The following is a 23,631-nucleotide window of genomic DNA, read 5'->3' as shown; positions in this document are numbered from 1 at the left end:
CGGGTAACTCGGTCGAATGCTGCCGTAACTTCAATAAAGCCCCTATAAAGTCCATCTGCTTCTGATTAAGAGCGTCACCCACTAATGTATGCCTTCTTCCGTCGCAAAGACGAGCGAATGTATGCAAGACGGCACGCCTGCCCTAAAGCTGGGGTGCGTTTCTGAAAGGATGCTCCCTTTCCTGCATACCAGGTAATAACCTCGAATAGGAGTTTTATAAATAAAAACATTGCAATTAATCAATAGCGTGAAAGAGATGTTTGCAGTCCCATTTTAGTCATTTAATTTTACGCTGAGTCAAGTCTCCTTTCTACGTTGCACATTTCCAACTTCCTAACAAAAAGGTATTACACAATGGTCTTCAAAGTTTTTATACCAAGGGCCCCTGAGCGATAAAAAAAATAAATTCCGGGCCACCCTTATGCCTGCCCTTCTGTGTCGGTGTCATTTTTATAATTAAAAGATGTTTATGTAGATCGACGCCGGAAGGGCTACAGGAAACATAACTTGTAATGCAAGCTCTGAAAAACGCACATTTTAAGCCTCGGAACAAAAATAGAGAAAGGACTATATTGCTGTGTTACAAGAAGGATGCGGGCAGTTGCTGTGTACCCTGGCCGGACGCCTCCCTGCCCACTGCTGCTGCAGGGGAAACGAGGACCATGGGGGCTCTGATCCATCAGTGCTCATTCCTCCTACAGCAGGGGTTGCACTCACCAAATGCACAGCCACCATTTGCAAGGCCGGACACCTCCCTGGCTTCTAATGGTGCAGGAGAAATGGGTACCATGGGGGCTCTGATCCATCAGTGCTCATTCCTCCTACAGCAGGGGTTGCACTCACCAAATGCACAGCCACCATTTGCAAGGCCGGACACCTCCCTGGCTTCTAATGGTGCAGGAGAAATGGGTACCATGGGGGCTCTGATCCATCAGTGCTCATTCCTCCTACAGCAGGGGTTGCACTCACCAAATGCACAGCCACCATTTGCAAGGCCAGACACCTCCCTGGCTTCTAATGGTGCAGGAGAAATGGGTACCATGGGGGCTCTGATCAGTTTTGACTGATGTCAGCCTTGTGTGCCGAGGGCAGCGCCACGTGAGCCAAATGCAACTCCAGATTCTTGACTTAGTCCAACCAACTAGTCAATGTGAAAGCCTTCAAAGAAACATTCTATGAAGAGAATAATCTTGGATTGACCATTGCAACTGTTTATCTCCTGCAGGAGCAAACAGTGACATTAATTTCCACTGAATTGTCGATATAGTTTAGGAGCAAATGGCAAAGGCTCACACTTTGTAAATTACAATGTATTATTCTCAAGAATTTAAAGATTATTTTAGTAAACGGAACTTTTGTCTTTTTCTTTTTTTAAAGAAACTGTTTTAATCGATTTTCTGCAATATTTTCCACTCACGTGTACACGTGTACAATCCAATCAATTCAACAACAAACATATGTGAGCAAGTCCCCTCCTCCCCTCCTCTGTGCTCCCTCCCCCTTTCAGAAATCACTGCATTCTATACTATAAGGGAACAGCACCAGAAGGGCATCCAGCGATTGGTTCACTTCATATCAGGCCTATCTATTAAGTTCGCCACACAAAGCCTAAGGTCAGGCCATTATAGTCATTTTTCCTATATTCAAGAACCGGGTTCCAGACGGTCATAAACGTTGCTAGCGCATCTCTGACAATAGCTGTAGGTTTCTCCAATGGTAAAGTATGCCGGCTCTTATTCAACTCGGGGTCAGCAGATGGAGGCGCTGTTTGTTTCTGGGGATTTAGGGTGATAAATTGCGCCCCCAACAGAAGATGGGCCATGCACTTGGTCATCCTAAATTTACATACGTGCATTTACGAGGTCCCTTGGGCTCTCAAAATGAACTTTTATTAAGACTTCAATATCCGTTATTGAAATTCATTCTGCAGTGGTCTGAATTGTAGGTGTTTGATGAGCATCAGTCACCAGTTATGTTTGTTACTTATGATGGGATTTGCCATGGTGAGTCTTATTTCATTTGTTAAAAACTAGGGCGTGGGGTTTTTTGTTGGTTTGGCCGGGCCTGCTGTTCTAACTGTGATTGGAATAGAAGAAATACTATACTGTAGAAAGAAAGACTTCATAGGGTGATTTCCATTTTAAGGCAAAGAGAGAGAATAGTCTAGGTTTTGGGATTATTCGATCTTCTGAAGATGATGCATGATTGCAGGTCCCAGGGTATTGGCGGTTTGCCACCGGTGAAGGTCACAGCTTGTTGTGGGATTGCTGAAAATGCAGGTCGTCTCAAGACTGATTGTTCCCACTAATCTAAAGGGGAGAGTCATGCTCCTCTGAGTTATCCTGATGCTTGGAATAAGGGGTCGGACAGATGTGATTACACAGAAGGCATCTCTGGTCACCTGGAAACGACGGCGGGATTCTCTCCTCTTCTTGCTCGTCGATTCTTCAGTTATGATAAGATATGGTATGGCATTTATAACGCACCTATACACAAGTGTTTCAATGCGCGAGGGTGCGTTCCAGGGATCAGTTTACCTTCAGCCTCTAGATTTATGTATTTTATGCAGGAACCCAGCCAATCCGCATCCACGCACAATTCATACTCTGGGTGTCCTTACAGGACAGCCAGTCCCCCTGTTGGATCTAGTTCCAGGCAGGCACACCAGAAGACAAAGAACATTGGAGTTTCGGGGGCCTCCCCCATTTGCTGTCCTCACAGAGACAATGGAGTCTTTGCAGGCTTCACAAAGGATCACCACCGAAGACAAAAGTAAAATCAGAAGCCCCCTCACCCAACACGGCAGAAGAAGGATCAAGAAGGGGCAAGAAATGCAAAAAAAGAACACTTACCATTTTGGGACCCTTCTGTGCACTACCCCGGCTGTCAGTACAACTGTTAGGTAAGGTTTTCACAGAAGTGGTAAATCTTCCTGACCTGGCTCAACTCCAGAACCTTTTGCTTTACTAGTGGGATATTTTTCCTTAATACCTCAGTGAGTGGGAATCTTTTTCCACGCTCACAAAATCTTTGACTCTTTTTATGGGTGTCATTTTTTTGACTCTCCATGGTGTCTTTATATAGTTATCCTCTTTAACAACTTATTGGCAATACGTGCCTGTTGTTGCTGGGTGGCCCTAGGGGCTCCCCTTTTAACTTTCTTTTGCTAACCTTGAGAGAACTGCAGTTCCCAAGGGTAGAAAGGATCTTTGGATCCCTTTTCCATTTTATTCCGTGAAACCAGCACACCCCACCTTATGTGGAGTGCTGGGGAGATACAATGTATCCCCTTTCACATTAAAACTGTAACAATTCTGTTACAGGGACAAGCTTACCTTCAATGGCTGGTGGCAGTGATACCTTGTATTAATTTGGTGCACCTTTAATGTGGGCTGTGTTCACAGCTGCAGTAAAGGCACCTAAGAGTGCTAATTTTACCAAAATGGCCCCTGTCTTCTTTTTTTGCCATTTTAGTGTTTCTTGTCATTTCTTGTTCCTTCCCCTGACATCCAGGATGGGACATTTCCTTGTGTGATTTATATCTTCAGCGGGAGTCCCCTGGACTCCCCACCCAAGCTCCAGTCTGTCTGTGAGGGCAGGAAGAGAGAGAGGAGTCCAAAACTCTACAGCCCTTTGTCTTCCACCTTGCCTGAATGGGGACAAATTCCAGTGGGGGGCTGGCTGTCCTGATTGGACAACCATACCGCCCCTTCTTGTAAAATGAAGGGAGAGAATGCAGAGGTTGTGTTGTAATTCCTGATAAATACTCCGAACCTGGAAGGTGAAGGGTAGTCGACCACTGTAACTTAAACTGAAGAGGAAGATGAAGGCAAAGCGGCTGAGACGATTTCCACCGACCAGAGAGCGTGCTGTGTAACCCAAACCTGCTGCAGCCCTTCCTTCCAATCGACATGGGGACTCCGGAAACGATGACTGTGACCCAGAGCCTGGTGAGACCCACAGAAGACCTGAATTTTGAGCCATCCCACGCATACCTCAATACCCTTGGACCTCAAGCCACTATGCGCTGCATGGTCTTCCAAATTCCGAATCTTGCTGACACTTCGTGGGCATCCTGGTGGATCTCCAGAGACACGAATCGAGTCCAAAAAGTCCCCTCACCAGACTGCTGGACCTTTGTAACGATGAGATTTCAACTGCGATTTTCCGTCTTCTTCTGAGCTCCTTGAAAAGGCGCCAAATTTGCCACATTCAGCTGTGAGGGAAACCTTGCCTAGAGCCTTCTTCATTGATCCCTGCTGAGGTCTTGTTTTCAGTCACCACGACAAGGAATCCACTGACTGGGGTTTTGGCTGCAGATCCTGAAGTCCTCCTGCTGCAATATCTTCTTCAATGCTGAGGTACTGTGTTGGCTTTGGTCTGCACTTACCTTAAGCCTGTTGGGATTGCTGTGTAGCTGTGGGGTGTTTTCTGTGATGGGGAAGCCTCTCATCCAGTGCACCCAGTCCCACTGCTAGAATCCTGCTAGAGTGTCTTCTGCAATGCCCCTGGACTCTCTTCTAACTCTAGAAGTAAAGTACTCACATGTTTGCTCAGTTTTCCTAAAGGAACTCTGACTTTTGCTACTAAAGAACCTAATCTGACACTGTCTGTTGCTCATTAGTCCCTAGTGACCCCCCCCCCTTCTGCCACTGAGAACACTCATGCTCCAAGAACCAGGGAAAGACTTTGACGGGTTTGGGCCTTTTGCCTAGAAAAGAAAATAAGTGTTTAAAAGTTACTTACTTGTAACAGAGTTGGTTGGTAACTGGAACTCTAAGAGTGAACAGTTAAAAAAAGTTCTTACTTACCTTGGATGTGTGATGCACTTTTCTTAAAAGTATGGTTAACATCTTTTCTTCCTTGGCCACTGTTTTTCCAGTCTAATAGAAACTAGATGTGAAGGTGTATTACTCTCCTGTGATTAGGTTGTGCCTCTTCCCAAAAGTAATGCGTTGGTTTCACCAGATTATACCTGCATGATAATTGTATGAGTGTCCCCCAACTGGGTCTTGCTTCCTCTGACTTGCTGTTAGCAGGTTGTTATGCTTGAGCTAAAACATGGCGCTGATGCGCAGTGCATTCTGGGGGCACTCAGAGCTACAATGGATATTTATTCCATGCCTCAGTGAAAACTACACTTGCTTTGCTAAAAGACATGCTTTCAATGTTATTTGTTGCTGAGCCTGGTATGCAGACCTCGGTCAATGACTTTGTGCTGGGAAGGCTGGTTTTGTTATGTCTGGCTATGAGTTATGCAATTGTTTTCCGTGGTGTTTTAGAAGAGGGAAGCTTTGCTCCTTGGGGGTTACTGTCGGTTGATCCGGCCGGCAACCAACGGTCACTCAGCAATGCGCAAGTGCTAATGCCAGAAGGTTCGAAAAATTGCCACCCCTTTTTGAGGAGGGCATGTATATATGGGAAGCTCTGGAGAGGTCAGGTGGAAAAAACACAAAGACCTCAGTAGGAGGGGGGACGCCTTGTTCCGACCTTCCTGTGGGCTGTGGTGCTCTCTGCCTGGCTGTTACCGGGGTCTTTCAGCTGCTTCTGGCGAGATGAGGGATTCAGCTATGCCCATGGTGATGTATCTTCTTTTGAATTCTCTATCTTTTCTGTGATTTATTTCTGTTTTATCACTTGTTGCTTCTTAGCTATGAATAAATAGCTGTATCAGTGCTCATTATTTTGCTAACTGCATATCTGGTTGTGAGTTATTGCTCCGTCTACCTGCGTTCAAAGTAATTTCTTTGCTCTGCAAATGTACTGGTGATAAATAATTGTCAGTGCACTGTTGCGAGCAATACATTTTGGCGCTGTAAGCAGGATATTTGTGATGAATTGTTTCCAAATATTAAAGAATCTGTTTGAACGCAGATAGGCTTTGCTTTCATTGCAAGCGAAAGTTTGTTTTCATTTGGCAGGGAGTGTTGGACTGTGTTAATATGTTTTTTTTTGTGTGTGCGTGGCTGCGCGAGTGATTGCAGTGTGGAAAGAAAACATTTTTTTTAAAGAGGTTTTGCAAATTACTGTAATGATGAATAGTTTGTTCAGGAAAAAGGGTGTTCCCACTGGCGGTGAACCCGAGGTTATGATTCCAGGTTGGGCTAAAAGCCCATTTGATAAATTAGCCCAGGTGTGGTCGTGCGGAGCGGGTCTGAGCGAAACATAGGACTCTAGTTTGGGAGAAGCTGCTCTAACAGAAGTAATGCTTTGTTTAGAGCAGATTTCAGTAGAAAGGGGACGGGAATGCATTGCATTGGGCAGGCGGGGGTGGGTCCTCCTGCATGCCTATAGGAAAATGCTTCAGAAAACCGTGGAAATGACAGAGCATATTTTACAATTGGAAAAAGAGTTAGCTGCCAAGCAGCAAATAGCTTTGATGCAGGAAATTCAGATTAAACTTTTTAAAGACAAAGCTGATAAGTATCAAGCTGTGGCAGAGCGTGCCATGGTTAGGGTAGCTAGCTATAAGTATAAAAAGAGGCGAGGGGGGTCAACCAAAGGAAAGTGGCAACTGTAATCGCTACTGCAGGTGTGGATTGGGAACCTGATAAGTGGGATGGAGACATTTTTGACTCAACAAGCCCAGAGAGTAGCTCAGCAAAGGAGTCTGATTCTAAGGCAAAACTGAAGCAAAAGACAGTGGCAGTGAAGCCGGTTAGGAGACGGCGTGCCGGATCCCACCCGCAGAATCCTGCATGCGGGGTTGTGGATTTAACCACGCTGGAAGATTACACCCAGATTGAGGTTGGGGAAATCATTACTCGTTCGAGGCAAAAGTCAGGGGAACCTTTACTGACATGGATGGTGAGATTGCTAGATGGGGGTGCCGCAGGGTTGTTGGTAGATTCCACAGACTCACCGCGCTTTTTGCCTTTGTCAACTGACACCAATGTACAGGAGGTCTTAAGGGCAGGGCCACCCCCTGATGACAATGGGAAAGATTCACAGGTGTCTTTGTTGAACCTGGCAGCCCAGGCATGTAACCGTAAATACCCCATTACCACAGATTGGCCTAGAGAGGAAAAGAAGTGGTAAACCTTGAAAGAGGTGATTGAAAAGGTGAGAGAGCATGCTATGAAGGAGGAAATTTATTTAGATGCTCTAGGACACATGGGGGTCGTGCCGCTTTCAGTTTCAACCAGGAATATGGTGATCAGAACTGCACCGCCCGCATACAAAAGTGTCATTATGACTTTGCTCGGAGGTATGATGGGCAAACCCACTGATAAAGTAGTGGATGCCATCCGGCAATTGGCAGACTTAGGAGAGTGGGACAAGAGTGATGACAAGGCCTGAGAGAGAGAGGGGCGTAGTGAGAGAAGAACTGAAGGCAGGAGGCAAGACAGTAGAGACTCCCGAGTGTCCAGAAAGGACATGTTTTTGGCTTTGTTGAAAGATGGTGTGCCACGAGAAGAAATTGATGGCATTGAAACCAGGGTAATGTATGAACTATACAAAAAGAGAGGGATTGCGGCAAAGAGCGCTATAAACAGGTCAAGAAACAGGTAGTGACTAAGCCACAGAGGGACACCTCACCTTCCGCCCCTCCTGAGGAAGAACAGGAAGAAGGGCCTATGGGGACACCTTCCCCGTACCAGCCAACATATGCTGATTTGAGGAAGGTGGTGAGTGTGACGTTAAAGGCAGAGTCAGGTCACACGCATTCAAAATTTGACTAGGGTTATGGCCAAGCCCCGGCAGCGTCCGCTCGCATAAAAGTTGATAGGTGGCCCCAAGTTAATGTCAAGATTTTTTGGGGGCCGGGAAATACACAAATGTTGCGAGCATTGATAGACACCGGGGCGGAGGCCTCTCTGATTCATGGAAATCCAACACGATTCAAAGGCAGACACTTTATTACCATTACCGGGCTAGGGGGGAAGGAGACTCCCGCGGTACAAACAGAAGTGGATATCAAAATAGGCAATATAACTAGGAAGAAATACCAAGTGTTGATTGTCCCGATATCCGAATATATAATTGGCTTTGACATTCTAGAAGGATTGACCTTGGGACTTGGAGGTAAAACGTATCTGTTTGGGGTGAGTGCATTGACCTGCACACCCATTACCATAGGCAAATTGAAGATGCCCCCAGTGCAAGTGCCTCTGGTGACCAAGTGGGTCACGATGAAGCAATACCGCATTCCCGGCGGGCACAAGGAAATTTCAGACACCATCAAAGAGTACGTAGAGTCGGGTGTGTTATTCCCTATTACTACCGCGAGGAACAACCCACTCTGGCCTGTCAAAAAAGGGGACGGGTCTTGGAGGATGACGTTGGATTACCGCAAATTAAACAAACACACTCCTCCCTTGGTGCCCGCAGTTCCAGATGCCATTACCTTGATTGAGAATGTCCAAAAGTTTGTGGGGACCTGGTATGCAGTGGTAGATTTAGCCTAGGCATTTATCTCTGTGCCAATTGCTGAAGAGTGCCAAGAACAGTTTGCATTTTCTTGGAGCGGGCGTCAGTACACCTTCATAAGGTTACCTATGGGGTACATACATAGCCCGACTATCTGTCACCGGCTGGTGGCAGAGCACTTAGATAAGATACCGTGTAAACCTGACATTCAAATCTCTCATTATATTGATGATATTTTGATTCAGGGTAAGAAGTCATTATGGAAGGATTGAAGAAGGAAGGGTGGGAGATTAACCCTAACAAAATTCAAGGGCCAGCTGAGACAGTGATATTCCTAGGGATTCAGTGGCATAATGGGCATCGAGAGATGGTGCCGAAGGCCCGACAGAAAATCCTTGAGTTCACCACTCCATTGAACAAAAAGCAAGCTCAGCAGTTCATAGGGCTGTTTGGGTTTTGGAGACAGCACATTCCCCATTTAGGGCAGATACTGGCTCCCCTCTACAAAGTGACCTGAAAGAAATATGAGTTTCAGTGGGGGGAGGAGCAGCAAAAAGCATTTGATTTGGCGAAAGACACTGTGCAGCAGGTGCTTGATCTATGGCCATTGAAGGAAGGCGAAGTGGAATTGAATGTGTCTGTGCAAGACAATTACGCCAACTGGAGTGTGTGGCAGAAACAGGACAGGAAACGTGTACCATTGGGGTTCTGGAGTCGTAAGTTGCCCGATGCTGGTAACTCATCCACTCCGTTCGAGAAGCAGTTGCTGGCATGTTATTGGGCCCTGGTCAATACTGAGCAAATGACAGTGGGGCATGATGTGTTGATGAGGCCTGAAATCCCGATTATGCAATGGGTGCTGAGCTCTCCTAAAACACACAGAATAGGACACGCTCAAGAAGCCGGCATAATCAAATGGAAATGGTACATTCAAGACAGAGCCAAATCAGGGAAGGGTGGGGTTGCCAAATTACATGAGCAAGTGGCCAACATGCCACCCTCAGATTACATACTACCGGAAGTGTCTGAAAAACGCCAATCTCCCGTGAAATGGGGAGTACCTTATGGCGATCTGACCGTAGAGCAGACAGAACATGCCTGGTTTACAGATGGCTCGGCCCGATATGTGGGAACCGAGCGATACTGGAAAGCAGTGTCTTACAATCCCAAGACAAAAAAGATTTTGACAACATCAGGGAAAGGGAAGAGCAGTCAGTTTGCAGAACTTTACGCAGTTTACCAAGCATTGAAACAAGAGACCCCTGGTCGATGTCATTTGTACACAGATTCATGGTCAGTGGCGATTGGATTGGTGGTGTGGCTGCCAACCTGGCAAAAGAATGGGTGGATGATTCATTCAAAAGAGTTGTGGGGAAAAGAACTGTGGCAAGATATTGCTGAGATGTTATCACAAAGTGAAGTCACTGTGTATCATGTGGACGCATTGTGCTGCAGACTCATTAGAACGTTGGTTTAATTCTGTTGCAGATGAACACACCAAGATTTCATCTGTGGATGCGGAGGCTCAGGAGGACGATTCGGATGGTTTGGCCAAGTGGGCTCACCAGAAATGTGGGCACCTTGGCGAAAAGGCTACTACCAGGTGGGCACAAGCTCGAGGAATCAGTATTCCTTTAGAGGTAGTGAAAACAATCATTTTGCAATGTCCAGTGTGCCAACTCCAACAGCACAGGCCTATCCCTCAGATTGTCCAGGGTACGTTGCGAAGAGGAAAATTACCAGGTCAAATTTGGCAGATCGATTACATCGGTCCCCTGCCAATCAGTAAAGGCTGTAAGTATGCATGCACTATTGTGGATACATACTCTGGATACATGATGGTTTTACCGTGCAAACGTGCCACACAACTGAACTCCATTAAGTTGTTGGATCAAATCACGTTACATTACGGGGTGCCTTTGCAGATTCAAAGTGACAATGGGTCACACTTCAAAGGCAAATTAATCCAGGACTACTGTCAGGAAAAGAGTATTGAATGGCTCTACCACATGCTCTATTACCCTGCAGCTTCAGGATTCATTGAACAAATTAATGGTTTGTTGAAAGAACAGCTGCGCAAATCTGGAGATGGCAGTTTAGCAGGCTGGCGTGATCGTGTGTTTGATGCAGTGCAAGTGTTAAACAATAGGCCTGTGAATAATCATGAAACTCCTTTGATGCGGCTAATGATCCCTGCTTTACAGATTCAACCCAACTCAGTTAGAGAAACCCTATTGTATTGGGAAATTACCCGGGGTTCTTTAGCTCCCTGTCAGGCGACTCCAGAGTCAGCAGGGGTAGACTTGCATTTTCATGAGGAAATCAGATTAGACACAAGAGGGATTGTTGTGATTGGAACAGGAATTGGGGTACACATTCCTCCAGAGCAATTGGGATGGATTGCCCCTAGATCTGGCTTAGCATTGAAGGGAGTTCAAGTGCTGGGAGGGGTCATTGATGCTGATTATCAAGGCGAGATCAAAGTAATCTTGATGAATAGTGAGGACCAATTGTTACCGATCCATAAGGGCGACCGGGTGGCCCAGTTGATTATTGTTCCAGTGAAGTTGCCCATGATTAAAAAGGGGGAGCCTCCTACAGTGTTAACTACCCGTGGGGATCGTGGTTTTGGATCTTCGGACAGTATGGTACCGGGTGCAAAGGTGTGGGTTGAAAGACCAGGTGGCCTCACCGGTGCCCGCAGATGTTATTGCATCAGGCAAAGACCAGGTAGTCTTAGTGATGGAGCCCGGTAGAAAGAAATGGCAGTATGTGCACGCAGACAAATGTTACCTGAGAGAGTGATGTGCAACACTGATATCTCTTTTCTGGGTTTGCTTTGTAGATCCTGTGTCTGGCTGGTGTAATTGTGGGACTAAATGGACTCCGTTTGAGAGTCAAATGGTATGCTGCTTCCCACGAAACATGTTGCATCTGTGACAGCGATCCAGGGGAAACCGATGACGATGAGCAATGATGTCCAAAAGCAGCCCTATGCCGATGCCGAAAAGCCAGCCAGACTGAAGAAATGGATTTGTGGAATGCGAAAATCACGTCAGGTGCAGACGCAAACAACGTTGATGCCAGCTATAGAACAGATGTCTTTAGGACGACAAAAATTTTCCCCGATTATTACTCAAACAGAGAATACGTGGGCATATTTGGCACAGCAAGTACTCAACATTACACACTTTTGCCTTACTGACGTGCAACATGCAGAAGCTTTGCTGACTACATGTTTAGTAGCGGTACCGACACCAGTTCCGGTTCTAAAGCACATTTTTGGCATCACGCACAATGATTCTTTGGTTCAGGATTCCGATATTAGACTATCCCTTTCAGTCTATGAGTACTGCAGGTTTTGCCAGGAAACAGATTGCAAGTGGAGGAACTTGGCACGTATTATAACATACACTATAACTCAAGGCGATGTGTGTTACTTTATGACCTGCAATGTAGAAGAAATTGGCAAATGCCAACAGCTGAATTTAACCAAACAGAAAAATCAAACTGTGTTTGAGAGAAAGTTGTGTTCACGAGTCCAAGCACATGTACCAGTGTGAATTATAATATGTCTTGTAATCATACAGTGATAGCTGCCAGTCATTTGAGCCACGTCAAACTTCCAACAGGATGGCTCTTCTCGTATGGCAACATCACATACACTTACATTGCAGCTAACATTTCCGGAGGTCCATGTGCCTTAACTCGATTAGAGCTAATGATGTTCCCTTTACACCCAGCAATGTTTCGAAGCAGAAGGTCAACTTTTGAATCTGTGGGTTTATCCCCATTTTGTGATTCACATGTGCATTTGTTATCAGAGGCTGAAGTTGTAGCATTAGCCCTTTCATTAGTGGGAGTTTGGGGTTTAGCTGTTGGGGGTTACAAATCTCTGATTAAACTAGCATGTTTAGTGGTAAAAGGACTAAATCATACTTCTCAAGCATTAGAAGAGTTGCTCCTTGATAGCAAAGTTATTAGAAAAGCAACTTTGCACAACATGGCTGCCGTTGATTATCTCTTGCCGAAACATAATTTGGGCTGTAACGCAGTTGAAGGGATGTGTTGTTTCAATCTAAGTGACCATTCACGATCCATTGAAAGTCATATTAGAGGTTTGAGGGACCTCATTTCCCAAGTGTCTCAAGATCATACTGGGAATTGGTGGGATTGGTTATTTTCATGGATTCCTGACATTGGGGGTACACTGCGTAAATGCCTTTGCCTGCATTTGCATTATTTTGGCTATTATAATAATTGGTTGTTGTTGTATTCAATGGATTCCTAACTTGGTTCTAATGTTTCGTCGGTTTCAGAGACCGGCTCCTCTGCCACTGGGCTATGGAAGATAAATATACAAGGGTGGAATTGTTATGCTTGAGCTAAAACATGGCGCTGATGCGCAGTGCATTCTGGGGGCACTCAGAGCTATAATGGATATTTATTCCATGGCTCAGTGAAAACTGCACTTGTTTTGCTAAAAGACGTGCTTTCAATGTTATTTGTTGCTGAGCCTGGTAGGCAGACCTCGGTCAAGGACATTGTGCTGGGAAAGCTGGTTTTGTTATGTCTTGCTATGAGTTATGGAATTGTTTTCCGTGGTGTTTTAGAAGAGGGAAGCTTTGCTCCTTGGGGGTTACTGTCGGTTGATCCGGCCAGCAACCAACGGTCACTCAGCAATGCGCAAGTGCTAATGCCAGAAGGTTCGAGAAATTGCCACCCCTTTTTGAGGAGGGCATGTATATATGGGAAGCTCTGGAAAGGTCAGGTGGAAAAAACACAAAGACCTCAGTAGGAGGGGGGACGCCTTGTTCCGACCTTCCTGTGGGCTGTGGTGCTCTCTGCCTGGCTGTTACCGGGGTCTTTCAGCTGCTTCTGGCGAGATGAGGGATTCAGCTATGCCCACGGTGATGTATCTTCTTTTGAATTCTCTATCTTTTCTGTGATTTATTTCTGTTTTATCACTTGTTGCTTCTTAGCTATGAATAAATAGCCGTATAAGTGCTCATTATTTTGCTAACTGCGTATCTGGTTGTGAGTTATTGTTCCGTCTACCTGCGTTCATAGTGTTTTCTTTGCTCTGCAAATGTACTGGTGATAAATAATTGTCCGTGCACTCTTGGCGAGCAATACACATGTCCAGAATAAGTCTGTATTAGGTTGTTGCCAACCTAGAATAACTTTGAGTCATTCAGTAAAGTGTAACTTTAGGGTTAACTTTCCCTGTGATATCTAACACAAAGTATGTGGTTCTTATTGTCCCATATAAGTCATACATAAGTTATCCTTATAGCTGGGAAAGGTCTAACCTGGACTGCTTGTGAGATTGAAAAAGTATGTGGGGGTTCCTTAACTTGTGCTAGCTACCATAAATTACCAGAGTTACTGCTTATCTCTATCTGTGTTTCACTGATCCCAAAAACACCTCTAATTGAATATTAGATCCTTAGGTATTACTCACCTAGTATAACTGTGTGTTATCACAAAGGTAGTTATAGGTTTTTACTGCACCTGGAATAAGTGTTCCACTATCCACAAAAAGTATATTGTCCAGTTTACTGATTACGTGATATGTACTAAGAGTCATTTTACAGCTGCTAGGGTCACTTCCCTTGCATTACTGAATGTAATCTGAAAGTAACCATTGGTTTTTACTCCCCAAGAATAGGTGTGACCTATACTGAATGTGTATGAAAAGGTTTGACCTCCCTAGAACTACTGTTAGGTGTTCCAAATAAGGTTTATACGTTGGACTGTGTACCTTCAAGTATAGTGTTGTGTTTTGAATTGTGATTAGATATATTGTGTGATAGTACTTATTTACCCCTAGATTTATCTGGCCCTACCTGTATTTAAATAAATCCTTTATTTTTACAATAGATAGTGTTTCAGTGTTTGTTTGGACCATTTGTATTACAATTTCATTTGTACTGATTCTACAACCCTCTCTCCCTCCTTAGATAAGCCTAGCTGCTCTGTCTACGCTACCATATACTCAGGTGGTACAGCCTTATACTAAGAGCGAAGCCTAACATGCTTTGAACTCCTTTTACCGAGGTTGGTGAGGGCCACTTGATGATTGCATCGACTTTCTTTGAATCCATATGGACTCCGTTAGGTGACAATATGAATCCCAGGAACTCAACTTCAGTTACGTTGAAAACGCATTTTTCAAGCTTAGCAAAAAGGTTATGTTGACGCAATCATCTCGAGAACCTTTTTAACGTGTCTCTGATGTTCTTCTTCAGATGATGAATAGACAAGGATGTCATTGATGTAGACAACAACACACACATCTATGAGTTCTCTAAGGACATCGTTCATAAAATACTGGAAAGCGGCAGGAGCGTTACAAAGTCCAAAGGGCATCACTTGATATTCAAATAGCCCATACTTGGTGCGGAAGGCCGTCTTCCATTCATCGCCCTCTTTTATTCGTACCAAGTGGTAGGCTCCTCTGAGATCCAACTTTGTATATATACATGCGTCTTTGTCTTGGTCCAGGAGTTCAGGGATCAAAGGTAACGGGTATCTGTTTTTAACGGTGATTTGATTCAGGGCGCGGTAATCTATACAAGTCCTAAGGTCTCCTTCCTTTTTCGGAATGAAGAACAAAGCCGATGAAGCTGGAGATTTTGAAGGACGGATAAACCCGTTAGCTAGGTATTGGTCCAGATATTGTCTGAGGTGAAGATTCTCTGGCTCGGTGAGGGCATAAATCCTACTGCAAGGAGGAGTTGTTCCGGGTATCAGATCTATTTGACAGTCGTAAGACCTATGAGGAGGCAGGGTGTTAGCTTGATCCTTCCGAAAGACATCTTGGAATTCCTGGTATTCGGGAGGTAATTTGGGAACCTCAGAAGAGATTGCAGCCAGTGAAACATCAGGCCGAGGATAACAAGTGGTAAAACATTCTGGAAACTGAACCGTCTTTGCTCGCCAATCGATCTGAGGATTGTGCTTCTCTAACCAAGGGATTCCCAGAATGATCTGGAACTGATGGGCCTTGATCACATCGAACACGATTTTCTCCCGGTGTCCATCTTGGCTCACTAGCGTCACTTCTTGGGTGGCGTGCGTTACTGGTCCGGAGGCTATCTCCGTGCCATCCACTGTAGTAATGACGTCTTTTACTGCCTTAGGGACAAGTGGTAGATTCATCCTTGATACCATTTCACGGTCCACATAATTACCGATTGCTCCGCTGTCGATGTAAGCTTCAATTGCATGCAAACGATCCGGACGTTCAGGACTAATGAGGACCATGGGCACCACGAAATGCGAGGTCACGGGACAGATCTTAAAGCTCGGCAAGAGGACCTCTACACTTGCCGGGCTAGGTCGTTTCCCTGCTCAGAATTTGTGGTACAGGTATCTGCGGCTCCTACAGCCTTCTTAGCTGGTTTCACTGGACAGTCTCGAAGAAAGTGCCCTGAGTTCCCGCAATAGAGGCATAATTGCAGCTGTCTTCTTCTTTCCCGCTCCTTTTGGGTTAAAGGACCTTTCATGCCCCCTATTTGCATGGGTTCCACAGTGTCAGCTCCCTTAGTAGAGGTCTGTGGTTTAGAAAACACTCGGGTATCAAATTTAGAACGATCAGCCTTCCTGTTCTGTAATCTGTGGTCCAATTGGACAACTAAGTCAATATAGTCTGAGCATTCTTGTGGAGGGTTCACAACTTGAGCTAACACATCCTTGAGCTCTCCACGCAGGCCTCTGTAGAAAAGCGTTATTCTCTTATCCTAGGGCCATTGAGTTTCCACTATAAGTCTGTTGAATGAGGCTATATAAGTCAAGAGGTCTTGATTACCCTGTCGTAATGAAAGAAGTTCATTGTCCAAGGCCTGCCCTTGTGCATGTCTTGCGAACAGTTTCTCCATGCTGGACTGGAAGGCCTGGAAATCATGTAAAACCGGATCATCCTGGGTGACTAAAGGGATCGACCAATCTGCGGCGCTGCCACTGAGATAAGAAAGCACGAAAGCCACCTTGGTCTGGTCTGTTGGGAATGCAGCTGGTCGACATAAGAAGTGTAGGCGGCACTGGTTGATGAACACTGCAAATTTCTTTGGGTCACCAGAAAAGCGTTCGGGCGGAGCCAAGGGCACATTACCGGGTAGATTGATTTGCACTGGATTTAAAGATGATGCAGAAGGATAACTTCCTCCTGGAGCGGGCAGAGGTGTCTGCCCTGCCTGCGTTTGTAGCAATTGCCTAGCGAGGTCCTCTGTTCGCTCCTTGGAAATTATCAGTTCTCTTCTTAGAGAGTTTGTTTCCTGACGAGCTGCATGTACTACTGCTCTTAATTCCCCGAGCAACTGGGCTAATTGATCAGTGTCTGAGGTTTCCATTGCGCCTGGGTAGGAGTTTTGCGGTGGGCTTTGCGTTCTGTAACGCTCACCTGATTCCCATGGAGGCGCTGGTCTTGGCAGGAAGGTGTCTGTGACTCGAAAAGTGATATGCAGGACTCGATTGGCTTCTGGGGTCGAACCTCTTCGCACTGTGTGTCGAACTCGTAGGGTGAGGTTTCTGCAGGTGAAAAAAATATGGGGGTTAATGGTCTGGGTTGTTGAATGTCCCTCTCTCTCTCTCTCTTCCTAGCTTCTCCGTAGAGCCCCCAGGTCAACGTGCTCACCTTAGATAGGTGAATGCTGGACTCTCCATCTGCGTCTGATGCAGGGTGCCGTTGCCAGTTCCTTCACTGGTGAAACATACGCCTCTTGAACTCAGAGGATCGTTACCGTCGTTAACTGCACGAGCGGTGAGTTTCCAGACACCTTTTTAGTCTTTATAGTCTTTAGGTGCGTGGCACGTTAATATTGAACAGGACTCTGTATAATGCTTTTCCCTTTTGTCTTGCAGGACTCTTGAGTTGGAAGATGGAGTGAGCACCTGGAAATGCGTAAGTAAATGCAAGTGCTCTAACTGTCTTTTTCCCGTGCAGCTTTATTCGTGCTGAAGAGACGCCGGAGTATTGGCAGGCGTTCTATTGCGACGAGTGCGATGAGCGTAAGTAAATACCTGACTAATGTCTCTTCTTTTGTCTTTCAGAAGTTGGGTTGCAGCGCCGGAGTCCGCGGAATGCCCGTAAGTAATAACAATGCTTTTGTCTTCACAGGCGGCGATGCAGCGTGAAGAATTCCGGAATTCGCGGAGTGCCGGTAAGTAATACAATGCTTTTGTCTTCACAGGCGGAGGTGCAGCGTGAAGAAAAGGCCGCAGCCGATGGATCAGGTGAGTAAGCACTGCGAGTAAAGGTTGCCTTGCTAACCTGTTGTTTCTTCTCTTTGCAGGTGCTGCTGTTGACTGGATACAGGAATGGTAAGTATAATTCTTGCAGGTTCAGGATCGAAAGAAGAAAGGCTGGAACGGACTCGGTGAGCGTTCTGCTGCAGATGCAGAATAACGCGAAGCACGTTTCTTCTATCGGGTGTGGTTTAAATAGCCTTGGAGTGATGAGGCGTCTTCCTCCACGGCCCCGCCGAGGTAAGAAAAGAGTTCCAGTTCCAGAAGAGTTCCAGTGCTGTATCCAGGGAGTGGAGCTTGCCCCACCCAGGTAAGAAAGTAGTTCCTGTTCACAGAGGACTTCTTAGTGGCTGGTAAGAAAGCAGCATGGTCTGCTGCAGGTAAGTCCACCCAAGCATCTTCACACATATTATGAGCCCGGCGCTTCCAGTGCCGGGACCGATGGTTTTGATGAGCCTGGTGCCACCGGCGCCAGGACAAGGTCCAAAAGGTCCCAGTGGGGACCGGATGGTGCCTATGATTAGGGTTAGGGGCCTGCTTCCAAGGACGTTGGGCTGGTCCTGGCTCCTTGGAAGCAGTGATCATGACATAAACTAGATTTTCCAGACTGTTCATCGTGTCACCGTCGCTTCGCGAGGGCGGATCCCCATCCTCTTTGTTTAGAGTATTTGGGTCAGGAACACCGTTGGGACTCCTGTTTTTACTGTGACTCCATTTCGGTCCGGTCACTTCAACGTCGGTTGGAGCGGTGGGAGGAGGTGTTCGGACGGACTCCTCCTTCACATTTTCAGGTGTTCATCGACGAGAAGAAAAACGCCTGGTAAGTTCTTTACTTTTCAGAGCACCCCGGCCGGGGGATACCTTTCCGGGTTCCTCTCGAGCCGGGAGGGACGTTGATCGCTCTGTTACCGGGGTTCGCCCTGAGGTGCCTGTCGGGCCTAATAATTCTACCTGAGTTTTCTCCGAGGGTCTCCTTAAGGGGCCTGTGTCCACCGGAGTACGCTCCGAGGCCCCTCATGTGGGGGCTGTTTGTAGACCCAGTTCTACTGGGTCGTGGGGTACCGGAGCTTACTCTGAGGCTGCTCTTTCGGCTTCCCTCAAAAACAAAACCGGGGTGCGCCCCGAGGTCTTGGCTGGGCTTGAGGTTACCAAACGGATGGTCGAGGCCCGTGCTGATAAGGCTTCTAGGTCCCTCGTACAGAGGCTAAGGATAACAACAGTTCTGAGGGACCGGGCAAGGCCCTGTCGGTGACAGCGCACCATTCCCGCTCTTGTGGTGACACCAGATCTGTTGAGGGGGCAAAGAAGAAAGTTTCTTCTTTTACCGGCAGTGCCGAGGCCCTTCCTTCGACGGCTCAGTTGGCGGTTGGTATGTCGCAGAAACATTCCAGGCCTCATAGTACCGGCTCTGCTGAGGTTCCTTACGTTAAGGCTAAAATTAAGACCCCTGACCCATCGACGGGGACCCCTGCCTCACTTCCTCACGTGCCGCAGTTCCCCTCAGATGAGGACAAAATGACGGCCGTTCCCGCCACGACCATGGTGGCCATTTTAGGTACTACCCCTACAACTACGCCATCGACCCCTGGTGTAGGGTTCGGTCCTTCGGGTGAACCTAAGATCCCTTGTGCGCATCCTTACCAGCCGGTTTATGATTGGAATGCCCGGATGCCTCTTCCGCACAATGTTTCGTTGCCCGCGGGGGCGGCTCCCTTGATTTATGTGGATACGTCGGTGGAGGGGCCGGTGTGGCACACTTCTCCGTTACGTCCCTGGATTTGTCCACCTCATGAGAGGCCTCCTCAGGTTCCGGAACAATCTCCTGAGGACGCCTTTTTCGGTAAATTTCAAGCGCTTATGCGCACCGACCCCATGAGGGAATATTTCAAAGGGCTTTTAAAAGGGAATATGTCCACCCGCGCCTCCAGCTCCACCTGTTCCGACGGTGGTCCCGCCGGCGCCTCCCTTGCCCGTGGTGCCTCCCCCTGCGCTTCTTCCTGTGCCACCATTGTCCCCAGTGGACAAGGCAGTGCCTGACACGGCTCAGCAGGATCCTGACCTGTCAGAAGACCCTCAAGGTGGATGTGGAGAGGTCTGTCGGAGTTTGAGGAGCACATTCCGGTCGAGAAGTTGGAGGATTTCAGAGGAGGCCTTTCCGATGCCAGGGTCTTGGCCCAGGATCTCCTGGAGGCTGCGGCTCATCACGTAGACACCTCGGCTCGGGGTCTGATGCTTGGGGTTGATACCTCGCGGCAAGCGTGGCTGCATTCCACTAAGTTCTCGAAGGAGGTGCAAGACAAGGTTCTGGACCTTCCATTTGATGGTAAGGAGCTTTTTCGCTCTTCTACTGATGTAGAGCTCACCAAAACCAAAGACAGCACTCAGACGGCTAAATCATTGTCTGTTCTGGTTAAAGCTCCCTTCAAGGCTCACAGGCCGTTGTCGCAAGGTCGACCTTCCTCTGATTTTAGGGACTTCCTCGACCGCAAATCTCGCAGAGTGGACACTCCTGCGGGGAATAACCGCCGTAGACAACAGCGTACACAGTATTTCTCCTGCTCCTCAGCCTCCTCATCAGGTGCAGGTGGCACCGCCACCGATAAACCTGCCAAATGAGGGTTTTCCGCGCTCGCACGACACCCCGGTGGGAGGACGCATTGCGTCTCATTGGGAGGCGTGGCAGACCATCACAGAAGACAGATGGGTCTTGTCAGTCGCTCGAGCGGGCTTCTGCTTACCTTTACCCCCTGCCCCCTACCCCGCCCCTCAGCCCTCCTTTTCAGCTGTCGGGCTCACCCTGCCTCAAGGCCGAGGTTCAGAAACTTCTGCTCCTCATTGCTGTGGAACCCGTTCCCCTTGGGGAGCGAGGGGAGGGCTTCTACTCCCGGATGTTTACGGTGCCCAATCCCAACCAGGCTGGTCTGCGCACCATCCTAGACCTTTCCCAGTTCAATCTTTCCCTACCCCAAGAGAAATTCAAGATGATTATGCCAGGCCAAATTTGCTCCTCGTTGCAGTCGGGCGATTGGCTCAGCGTGGTGGATCTTCAGGATGCGTACATGCATATCCTGATTTGGAACCCACACAGGAGATACCTCCGTTTCTCTCTGGGAGAGGAGCACTTCCAGTTACGGGTGCTTCCTTTTGGCCTCAGTTCGGCGTCGTGTGTCTTCACGAAGATGATGTCGGTGATTGCGGCCTATCTTCGTCTCCAGGGTATCCATGTGTATCCCTATTTGGACGACTGGCTCCTACGCAGCCCTTGTCCGTTGGCAGCAGCGGACAACCTCCAGTCTCTCCTTTAGCTCCTGTTCCATCTTGGGCTGTCAGTGAACTGGCGGAAATCCTCCATGACGGTCTCACAGGACCTGACTTTCCTGGGTTTTCGTTGGAACACGATAGACTGCCGAGTGTATCTGAACAGGGACAGAATGGCGGATTTGTTGGCCACGTGTCAGATGTTTGCGCTGTCAGAGAGCATGTCAGCCTGGTGGTTCCAGAGGCTTCTGGGCCTCATGGCCTCGTGTGTACTGGCTCTTCCTCTTGCTCGTCTCAAAATGAGACGGACCCAGATGGCTCTTCGGAGTTCCTGGCGTCAGGCTGTGGACCCGGATTCCAAGCGGATAATGATTCCGGATTCCATGAGAGTGGACCTGGACTGGTGGTCATCTCTCAGCAATCTGTCAGTGGGCGCGAGGTTCCAGGACCCAGCCCCCATGGTGACGATCACGACAGACTCCTCCCTTTTGGGTTGGGTTGCGACGTTAGATCTTCTTCAGGTCTCGGACCTCTGGTCACCTCAGGACAAGCTCCTGCACATAAATCATTTGGAGCTTCTGGCGATTTTTCTGGCGCTCAAGGCGTTCAGACCTCTCACCGCCAGCCTCTGACCGCCAGCTGGATGATCCCCTTCAACCGACATGACGTTCAGACTGCTTGGCTACATCAAGTTAGCGTTGACTGAATTATCAGTCGTGTTTTTAGAAAAGTACTGTGTTTTTCAATTTTCTAATTAAATGGTATTATTCAGATAATGAGCTCGAAACATGATTCAATATGTATATTTTAAACATATAATGAAATACAAATAAAACATTTATGGTTTCTAAATTTCTTTGCTCTTGGTATGGTTTGATCTGTGGTTCTGAATTTGGGTGCCCCCCTCCTAGTTCCATAGACGGGTTCCTCCATAACTTGTTGTTTTTTTCCGCTGACACACTTTACGTTTATTATTGTTCAGACCTCTCATTGTCAACAAGGTGGTCCGCATAAGAACGGACAATGTGGTATCAATGTATTACATAAACAAGCAAGGGGGAACGAAGACTCCCCCTCTCGTGGACAGTGCAGTGCACATCCCGGGCCAGCTGAATGTCACCGCGGATGCCCTCAGCCGGCAGACAGCAGTCAGCTACGAGTGGGAGTTGAAGGCGGAGATCCTCTCATGGTTTTTCTCGCATTGGGGCACACCGGAGGTGGACCTCTTCGCCACGGCGGTAAACAAGAAGCTTCCTCAGTACGCCTCCAGAGGGGGGCTGGGAGCCTCCTCTCTGGGGGACGCACTCAAGATTCCATGGCACAACATGAGAGCTTACGCCTTCCCGCCTCTTCCCCTAGTTCATCGAGCAATTTGGAAGTTGAAGAGCTCTGTCAACTGTTCTCTTCTACTGATAGCCCCGTGGTGGCCGGCCAGGTTTTGGTTCTCAGAACTTCAACACCTGTCGGTGTGTCCGCCGATCAGGTTACCAGTAACTCCCGACCTTCTTCACCAAGGGGAACAGCAGATGTGGCACCCCTCCCCACAATCGCTCAACTTGGCGGCATGGTGCCTGAGTTCACGTCTCTAGAGCATTTGGGTTTGTCTGCGGATAACATGCGCATTATTCAGGCAGCCAGGAAACCCTCGACCAGATCCCAATACAGGAGTAAATGGCTCAGGTTCTGTCATTGGTGGTTGGAGAAAGAAATGGACCCGAGGGTGGCAACGATTGACACGGTGCTGTCCTTCGTATCCTCCCTAGCAGAGTCAGGGGTTCATGTTCTGTCTTGTAGAACTTATCTCTCGGCGATTTCCGCTTACCTCTCTACAGACCGGTGTTCTTATTCTTTAACTAACCCGGTGGCGAAGAGACATTTTGCTGGCTTGACACGTATCTACACTCCGGTTCGTAGTCTGCACCCGCCTTGGGACCTAAATGTAGTCCTGATGGCGGTGTGCCATAAACCCTTTGAGCCAATGGCTACGGTTGACCTCAAGTACGTGTCCTGGAAAGTGTCATTTCAGGTAGCCGTTACGTCAGCGAGGAGAGTGAGTGAGATCCAGGCATTGTCGGTGGAGCATCCTTTTTTGGTCTTTCACAAGGACAAGGTAGTTCTTCGGACGAACCCAGCTTTCCTACCAAAGGTAGTGACCGAATTCCATCTAAATCAGTCGATTTCCTTTCCGGTCTTTTTTCCGAACCCTGCATCGGAGGCGGAAAGGGTTCTACACTGCCTGGATGTCCGAAGAGCTCTTAAGTTCTACCTGGACAGGACTTCCGAGCTTCGGAGCTCTTCCCAACTGTTTGTGACTTTCGGTAAGCCTCAGGGCAGGCCGGCGTCTAAGGCATCCATTTCCAGATGGATTGCCGCCTGTATCACGGAATCTTTCACCTTCCAAAAGCTGAAACCTCCTAAAGGTATCCATGCACACCAGGTGCGAGGCAAGGCAGCCCCGGTTGCTTTTCAGAAGTATGTTCCCTGGGAGTCCATCGCTAAAGCGGCTACTTGGGCCTCCCCATCTGCTTTCTGTAAGCATTACTGCCTCGATATGAGCGCTAGAGCTGACGCTCAGTTCGGACAGGCTGTGCTGAAGAACCTGTTTCAGTAAGGGGTATTTCCATCCACCCATAGTTCCTGTAAGGAGTGCTTGGGAATCTCCCATAAGTATGGAGGAAAGGGGACGGGACGTAGAAGTATTACCAGGTTACTCACCGTAGTGACCACCTTACTCCTTGTCCATAGTCCCCTTTC

General features: G+C 47.6%; 1 long non-coding RNA gene across 1 annotated transcript in view; it reads right to left on the bottom strand.

The window, feature by feature from the left end:
- The window catches only part of LOC138510866 (uncharacterized), a 97,947-nt gene that overhangs the window by 55,761 nt on the left and 18,555 nt on the right, over positions 1 to 23,631 (bottom strand). The window lies entirely within an intron of this gene.

The sequence above is a fragment of the Ambystoma mexicanum genome, chromosome 6p (genome assembly GCF_040938575.1).
Source record: "Ambystoma mexicanum isolate Mex_15411 chromosome 6p, UKY_AmexF1_1, whole genome shotgun sequence".
NCBI classification, from domain to species: Eukaryota; Metazoa; Chordata; class Amphibia; order Caudata; family Ambystomatidae; genus Ambystoma; species Ambystoma mexicanum.
This window is presented reverse-complemented; position numbering and strand designations above follow the sequence as displayed.